This window comes from Saccostrea cucullata, unplaced genomic scaffold (genome assembly GCF_032062105.1).
Source record: "Saccostrea cucullata isolate Sc308-1 unplaced genomic scaffold, CSIRO_AGI_Scuc_v1 ctg12063, whole genome shotgun sequence".
Classification (NCBI taxonomy): Eukaryota; Metazoa; Mollusca; class Bivalvia; order Ostreida; family Ostreidae; genus Saccostrea; species Saccostrea cuccullata.
In genome coordinates this window covers 11,035-19,950 of record NW_026922387.1, presented here as the reverse complement: position 1 = coordinate 19,950, position 8,916 = coordinate 11,035, and the positions used below count along the sequence as shown (strand labels likewise).

The following is an 8,916-nucleotide window of genomic DNA, read 5'->3' as shown; positions in this document are numbered from 1 at the left end:
CACCGCTTCAAATATTTAAATGCAAATATCTCGAGATTGCTCTTTTCAATTGTTAAACAAATTACATATTTCTCATTTGCATAAGAGTCACTTTTAAGATAAAAAAAATCGTAGAAAAACATATGAAAACAAAAAAAAAAAATTAAAAAATGCACTTTTTAATTTCGCTTCCGGTAGCGACCGGAAGCACCGACGACGCAGGAAATTGGGATAACGCACATCTTATAACCATGCCCTATGCTCTTAGATAAGTCTCCAGTTCATATTCTCAGCCATTTTCGATAAAAGTGCGCGACAAAATCGCATTTTAAAATCAGAAAACTGGCCATAACTTGGCACCAAAAGCGAATTATCAAATTTCCTCCCAGATGTATCAAGTTCATATTGATGCGCATTATTTCTGAAAGTTTCATTGAAATCCATTGAATGGTTGCTGAGAAATCGCGTGCACAAAATTTTGGAAAAAAATAAGAAAAATAATAAGAAACAGTAGAATAACTATAAGGTCTTCCGTGAAGACGGAAGACCTTAATAATAGGAAACCGACGGAAAACAATAAGGTCTTCCGAAGGATGTCGGAAGACCTTAACTAGATGCGTTCTTGTTGCTGGGGCAACAAGCAGATCTTCCGACCGACTTCTCTTTTGCAACCTATGCTGTGTCATCCCATGAAATAGATTTCATAATGTATTTTTTTTTCGTTTACGTTCATTTACAGTAGTTTCTCAACACAGATCGTGATTGTTCAAGGTATTTTACAAAATATCTCCTAATATAGCTTTTAAAAATCGGCAAAATCTTCCACACCTGTTATAAAAGTGTGAAAAGTAATTTGCAACTAAAACAAGACAAAAACAAAGAAAAAATTTGGGGAACACCTCGAGCGGGATTCGAACCCTCGACAGTAAGACAAAGTTTGGTTCGGTCATATCTTTCCAATAAACGTATACATGAAAAAAATGAAAACATATATAGATATCTTTGAGGACGCTCTATAAACCCTGTAAATCTGAAAGAAAAATATTGAAAAACAAAAAAGTTGAAAAATTAGACTTTTTGAATTCACTTCCGTTTGCGACCGGAAGTAGAAACGACAAAAAATGAAGGGCGTTCGGCACATCTACATGTGATGCTCATTCATGTCCATGAGTTTCAATGTCATATCTTTGGCCGTTTTCGAGAAAAGTTGTGTACAAAAATCCATTTAAAAAATACAAATTTCCCCAAAAATCGCGAACGGAAGAAAATTTTGAAAAAATGATATACACGTCTGGAGATATTAACCTGGTGCATCTTTCCTGTAAAAATCTTTGAAATCCGTACAGTCACAGCTGAGATATCGCCCTAGAAATGAAAAAAAGAATAATAATAATTGGAAACCGACGGAAAACAATAAGGTCCTCCGAAGGAAGTCAGAAGACCTTAATAAGAAACAATGGAATCACTATAAGGTCTTCCGTGAAGACGGAAGACCTTAATAACTAAAAACTCTTGTTGCTACAGCAACAAAGAAGGTCTTCCGTTCTCCTCTATTTATCTGTATGAAGGATGTTTTTCTATTTAAAGAAAGACATAATTATAAATAAGTAAAAAGAAAAAATGCAAAAAAAAAGTTCCTCCACCTGGGCTCGAACATATAACCCTCTGCTTGCAAGTCTTGCACGCTTACCACTGAGCCATCGACTTCTACGCCAGAAAAGGTATTTTGTAAACTTATTATTCTAAGGTGGAAGGGAATAGTTTCGTAGTAAAGTCCCGGTCAAATTTCTTTAAAAACTGAGATATTCCCTTTTTGAGGTGATATTTGATGTAGAAAAATGATTAGAAAAATTATAGGACACGTTTGCAGTGAATCAGAGTGCTTGATGAAACATGTAGGTATTGCTATGACACTTAGCATATACAGAGCTGTAAATGCGAAACTAATACACGTGGTCAGTTGCAGAGGAAAATCAGCTGAAAAGCCGTAGGCCTTAGAAGAAGGTGTGTTTCTCAGAGGGAAGGTAAATGACAACATATCAGTTGGTAATTAAAATTTTCTTTAGGGCATAAATTGAGTTACAGAATACTGGGTGTGTTACCCTGCTCGGAAAAACAAACCAAAATCTAAGTAGTCCCGGGGTACATTTTTGGTACATGTGCACTCTAATAGGCAGATTTCATGTAATTTGTTGACGTAATTTGTGAGTCATGGGCATTTTATCAACTCCACATCGTAGAAAGGGAGATAACTAATTTATCTAACCTATATAAATTGCGTGGAAATTGATTTGATAGGAAAAAATCGCTATTTCCTAGACTCATTCAATTAATATTCAATGTAAATAAAATTGAAATAAACTCTACATACAAAGAAGATCAAAAATACTTAGTATTAAAATTTCGTATTTGAGCAGGAGAATCGAATGTTATTGACAAAAAGTGAAGAAATACCCAATAAAAGCTTTGATTAATTTTTATGTTCATCAGCACCTAGATTTCAGACAGAAAAAAATGTAGTTGTTGCCGATACTCATTAGAATTTCATTATATACTTCAGAGACTCACTGTTACGCACTCAGGACACTTTCTTTGATGTATCTTCTACTGCAATCCTTAAATTTCATGTCGATCTGTGGAGTCGTTTGATTTGAAGAAAATTTTTCTAGATTCCTATTAATTTTTTTTTTCAAAAAAGAAAAAAAGGGTGGAGTATATAAGCATTTGTTAAAGTGAGAGATGTAAACACCTCCACGGACTCAAGCTTGATTGTGACCTTTGTGTAAATTGGTTCAAAGGTCTAGGTCATTCAAAAACCTTTTAAACTCGACTTTAACACTTGAAGCTGTATCAAGCTAAATATAAAATAAATTTAACTCTTGGGTAAGGGTCGAGGTCAAAGGTCTAGGTCAAACATCAAACTCAAAGGTCAAGGTCATGTGGCATATATAAGCAATTTAAATACTTTCCAATGACCTTGACCTTTTGATCTTGGTGTCGTTTAATTTCTGATAATTTACAGTTGTTGTTTTTATTTTTATGTTTTTTTTTATTTTTTGATGGAGCTGACATATTTCAAAACTACTAATTAGATGCGAAAATGTAATGAAAAAACAAATGGAAAGAAAAAAGTTGGAATTTTCGAATTTTCAAATCACATCCTGTGAACGACCGGAAGTGAAGGCGGAGACATTTATCCCTATATCTGTTGTTCACTCTTCAAGGTTTATTATTCATATACGTTTAGGGTCTTGATGTGTTACCATAACCAATATCAGAACAACAAATAAGATGCAATAACGTGATGCGGAAAAAGTTGAAATTTCTGATTTCTTTGATCACTTCCTGTGACGACCGGAAGTGACGGCGAACGATCTTAACCAATATGAGTTTCCTTACTTATCAAGATCTATTACCCATACAAGTTTGGCGTCTCCATCTCTTACCGTTTCCGAGATCTCTTTGTGATAAGTTCTCGTATTGAGGACAGAAAATCACGCGACCGGAAGTGAATTTTACAAAGATTTTTAAGGTTACTGTAGACATTAGCAGTCTATATAACATATATAAAAATCACTACAAATACTTTATGTATAAAAAACATTTATGGGAAAGAAAAATACTAAAATTATGTAGTTTTCTCTTATAACCGGAAGTTGTCGTTTTTGTTTCCGGTGGGACTGACATATTTCAAAACAACAAATAAGATGCTGTTAAGTGATGCAAAAAAAGTTTCAATAAAGAAAAGTTGAAATTTTCGATTTCTTTGATCACTTCCTGTGACGACCGGAACTGACGGCGGACAATCTTAACCCAAATGGGCTCGCCTACGCATCAAGATCTACCACTTGTATAAGTTTGGTGTCTTAATCTTTTACCTTTTCTGAGATATGACTCGGATAAAATCTTTTTGAAAAAAGCGGAAATCAAACATAACTGACGACCGGAAGTGAATTTTGAAAAAATGAAAAAAAGAACGCCTGAGCCTATTTTTATTCTCTATCATCCTTGAAAATTTCAGGAAAATCCGTCCAGCCATCTCTGAGAAATCCGATTTACAAGAAAAGGGGAAAAATTAATAATAAAAAGAAACAGTAGAATCACTATAAGGTCTTCCGTCCGAAACAGAAGACCTTAATAAGAAACAGAGTAAAAACAATATGTTCCCCAACTTCGTTTGGGGAACATAATTATATACAATGAACACAAAAGCACTGGCTAGTGCAATAAACCCGAGTAAAATCTCAAGTTTAATAGAATAGTTTGGTCAAAACACAGAGCCCACATAAACACGTCCGTCTCGGAGCTCGACACGTGACCTCTCCTAAAGATATTCTATCGAATTTCTACACCACAGATATTAAAGTCTTCGGTGAGACCCATAGATCCGCCGAACATGCTTTTCAGTTAACAAAAGCATCATGCAGTGGTGACGTTAATGCCGCAGAAAGAGTAAGAACAGCGACTACAGCCCTTGAAGCAAAGCGTATCGTCGACACCGTAGCAACAAATTCCGCCTGGGAAACTGAAAAGTCAGAGGTCATGACAAATATCATTGATGCTAAATTCAGCCAAGTTGATCCGTTTCGTGAGAAAATTACAACGTGTGGATCAAAATGGGTCATTGTCGAAGCGACCTATGACGATTTCTGGGGAAGTAGACTGGATGAGCATGCTACACTGAATACCAAACCCAAAGCATGGTCTGGCTTAAACAAGTTGGGTCAGGTTATCATGTCTGTGGCTCAGAAGCACCGTCCGAAAAATTGCCTTAATCGCAGTTTCTCATTCCCGAGACAACCCGCACGAAAAGCTCCGAAAAATGTACAACAAGAGATAACCTCTTTCGTCAGTCAGCTGAAAGACGGTCCAACGAAACGCTCACGCGATAGCCTCCATGCAGAGGAAAATTATCACGTTTTCTTAATCGGTTTGAATGTTAAAGGCCTTAAAATAAAATGTTGACAATAGACTCGATGGAGAATTGTTGAATTGTTAATTTCCTAATGCATTTACTACTCATAATAAAACTAAATTAAAAAAAAATCAAATAAATACACTTTCTCTGGAGAATCCAATGGTTAAAAATTATTTCAATTAGTGTTCATAGCTGATAAGCTGTAATCGTATAAATGAATGTACATTGTATCTAGTACACTTGAAGATAAACAAAATCATGATGAAACCGATTTTAGCAAATTTAAAGACATTGTTTTTTCGTGTTTTTATTTTTTAGATAGGTTCTCCACACTGACTTATGACGAGGTGTCCGTGTTATTCTGTTTTCTGTGTTCCGACTCCGGTCCTCCTGACTTCACTGACACAGAGTGGCTGGACTTGCTTAATGAGATACGAAAGAACATGTACCGTATTATTAGGGATCATGTTAAACGTGAGGTAGCACAGCTGACTCTGGACAGACTGAAGTCATGTGATTACCTTTGGGAAGATCAGGACAAGATAACGGAAGACACAAAGGATGAGACAATGTATAGGATAGCATCATTAGACCGTAATATACCATTCCATTACAGTAGCTATGACACTGCCAGTCTGTATCTAAGATCATGGGGATACGATATCAAACCTGGAGAGAAGTGTTTCTATAGTCCTGGCTGTAATTACTTATTGATACGCCGTCTACAGATGAACATTTTGACCCACTTCACCATGGAGAAAACAAGTATATCTGATAGGATACACAATATATGTGAGTGATTAAATTAAGCATGAAACTAATGTCAATGGGTTTACATAAATTAAGCATTTTATAATACATAGAAAATGGCTTCACGCGTACATTTGTATTTAAGTTTCTTTAAAAGTTTTACAATTGTAAGCTACTTATTCAGATTTTTTTTGACAAACAGTTCTTATTAATGCACATTTTTATCAAAAAGACATAAAAGGAAAACATGGAATTATTCAAAAATTTCAGAAATGCTTCAAATTTGATTCAATACTGAACATTTTTATATAATCTTTATAGATTAGATATGGAAAGTATAATATAACTCTTTTTTACACGAATAATTCCTCAGCTGGTGACAATTTATTTCCATCTTGAGGCTTGTAAATAGTGACTGATGATACATAGTTTAGAAAGTTGTACATGTTAAACTACCGGTATATATGCATTGTAATTAATAAAACATGAAATGAAAAAAATGAAGGTAATGAACAGTAATTGATATCCTAAAAATCTACACACACTAGAAATATGTAAACGGGGCATAAAGCACAGACGGAGATATGTTACACATGTCAGGCGGCATTCTTTTTAAAACTTTATTTCAGTTGAAATAACAAATATAACACTGTGATAGTATTGGTCTTATTCTACAGTGAATGTTTCAAACCAAATACTGAAGGAGAGTGAAGATAAAAGAAAAGAATTTCTAATGGAACTCGTAAGAGTAAGGGAGACTGTACATCATAGAGGAAGATCACAGGACAGTGTAGATCACGTGACGTGGCTCAGGAGATACCGGAGAGAGGCGAGACCTGACATCGTGAGATCCTGTATAGGTCTACATCCACACTGGGACATTTACATCATCGACAACAAAGCTTACAGAAAACTAAGTATGTAGTCATTTAGAAACATAGATTCCCTGAAATGAACATTTTATACGAGAGCCGTTCAAAAATTACGCGGACTTGTTGCACAGAAAAAAATATTTGACGACATAATGCGGCAAAATGACACACATAATATAAAACAATCTTTACTTATATGGTCTTTAAAATTTCATATCAAAATGTTGTCCATTGGTATTAATTTTGAGTGATTTTTCAGGATATATTATTAAGTCACGGAGCAGCAAAATCTTCGACGTCACAGGCATTATAAAAAAAATATGTGATTAAGTTTTCATTTGCTCAACATTTTCCCAAGAGTACCTGTACGGTTTGAGTTACCTTCTACTAAACATACAAACAACATTTCTTGTCAAGCTTAAAACTTTTAAACAAGTAAAGACTATTTTTTTTGTTTTAAAACCAAAAACTGCAGGAATATATCAGATATAGTGCGATATTAGTGACTCTCATTCACGTTCATTACAGTCCGGATAAAGTTTTAGTCGATAATCTTCTTCCCGTCCTCCTGTATAGCCTCTTTACAGAGGTCTTACGGTCTATCATTTCAATTTGCTATTTGTGGACGCATGTCACGAATACCCTAGTTTACTACATGTTTTATTATGCATATTTTTTTTCTATGTTGGCGATATCTCGAGGATTACAGATAATTTAACAAAATGTGGTGCGCCGTCAATTCAGGAGAAGTCATTTTCACAGTCGTTTTCACGGTAATCGCATCAGAGAAAAATCACTATATTTCTGTAAGTACTTCAAATATCACGCCAGAAAATCTAAATAAATAATAATAGAACAATTTAAAGATACATTTGAGAAATTTGTCCAAAAATATCGCGAATTATAGAAAATAGATGAGTTTAATTTTGGATTCCGCATGCTTTTGCTTCAAATTTTTTGTCGTGCTCCGCACCTCTCCATCAGCGATATCAACATACCGATAATTTTAGAGGATTTTTTTTTTAAAATATAGATATTTTGCCCAAAATTTATTGGAATCTTAAAGATACATATTTCTATTAAATTTCATAACTATATGACCACTGTAAGAGTAAATAATAGCACAGTCCGCGTAATTTTTGAACGGCCCTCGTATGTACCCGTTCCTTTGTTCGGTTTACATATGTAGTCATGTTTGTCAGTCTTTCTTGTGGATTGATTTTTCGTTAAAAACTATGCTAGTAAAATATCAACACTTTGTTTGAATTTTTAGGTTTATCTCGTCTATACCTCATATTCTCTTCATTTTCCTTGCAATAGTCATCTACGTAAGTGCTGTATCTTACCCTGAACAAGGGCACCGCTAAGCGGAGCATCCCTTCGCGACAGTAACTTCAATGGTAATGGCAATGTATCATAAGAGATAAATTCTCTCAAGGGACGTTAAACATGTAAAAAAAATTTAGAAGAATAATAGAATCATTCATTACTACGAGTGTGGGATAGTGAATTTCCACCGAGGGGACAAGATTCACAGTCTAGGACGAGGCTTTGCCGAGTCCTAGACCGTGAATCTTGGCCCCGAGGTGGAATTTCACTATTCCCACACGAGTATGTAATGAATGATTATTTTTCTCGCATTATTTTATCCAAAACTAGGGCTAATTGTAACGGGAACCGTTACAGATGTTCCCCAAACGCTCCCCAACTCCCTTTTGTGGCATATTCTCTGTACGCTTCATTATGTCACAGGTGGTGAAAAGTCAAGTCTCAACCGGGACTCGAACCCAGGGCCTCTGGCGTACCGTGCCAGCGCTCTAACCAACTGAGCTATTGAGACCCGATATATTGACTGACTTTCACGCACCTGTGAACCCGGTGACATATTCCCCCTCTTTGTAGAAATTCGTCCTCGAATTCTACGAGTTAAGGAAATGCTGTGAGGCATGTTCCAAGGAAATAGTGGGTTTTGTACGTTGGGCGCCAAATGTCATAGGTGGTGAAAAGTCAAGTCTCAACCGGGACTCGAACCCAGGGCCTCTGGCGTACCGTGCCAGCGCTCTAACCAACTGAGCTATTGAGACCCGATATATTGACTGACTTTCACGCACCTGTGAACCCGGTGACAATTAAATAAGACAAACACGATGCATTTTAGACTTTAACATTATTTACCCAGAAGTATATCAAGTTTATTCAAATTTCAGCATTGCACGCATGCGCATTTGAATGCATGTGCGTAATGACCATATCATCTTGTCTAAACTATTCGTATATTTTAATATACTAAATATTACAACATTTATTCCATACGTATTTAAAAATATGTTTAATCCAGTGTATTTGTAATTTTACTCATTTCACGTGCACGCACGTGCATGCATGTGCATCATGATT

General features: G+C 35.5%; 2 non-coding genes across 2 annotated transcripts; both read right to left on the bottom strand.

Annotated features, from left to right (window-relative positions):
- Positions 1-8,285: 8,285 nt before the first annotated feature.
- Trnat-ggu (transfer RNA threonine (anticodon GGU)) lies at positions 8,286-8,359 on the bottom strand. The gene has a single exon. It is a non-coding gene; the product is annotated as a tRNA-Thr (tRNA).
- A 170-nt stretch (positions 8,360-8,529) lies between these two features.
- On the bottom strand, positions 8,530-8,603 carry Trnat-ggu (transfer RNA threonine (anticodon GGU)). The gene has a single exon. It is a non-coding gene; the product is annotated as a tRNA-Thr (tRNA).
- Between the last annotated feature and the right edge of the window lie 313 nt (positions 8,604-8,916).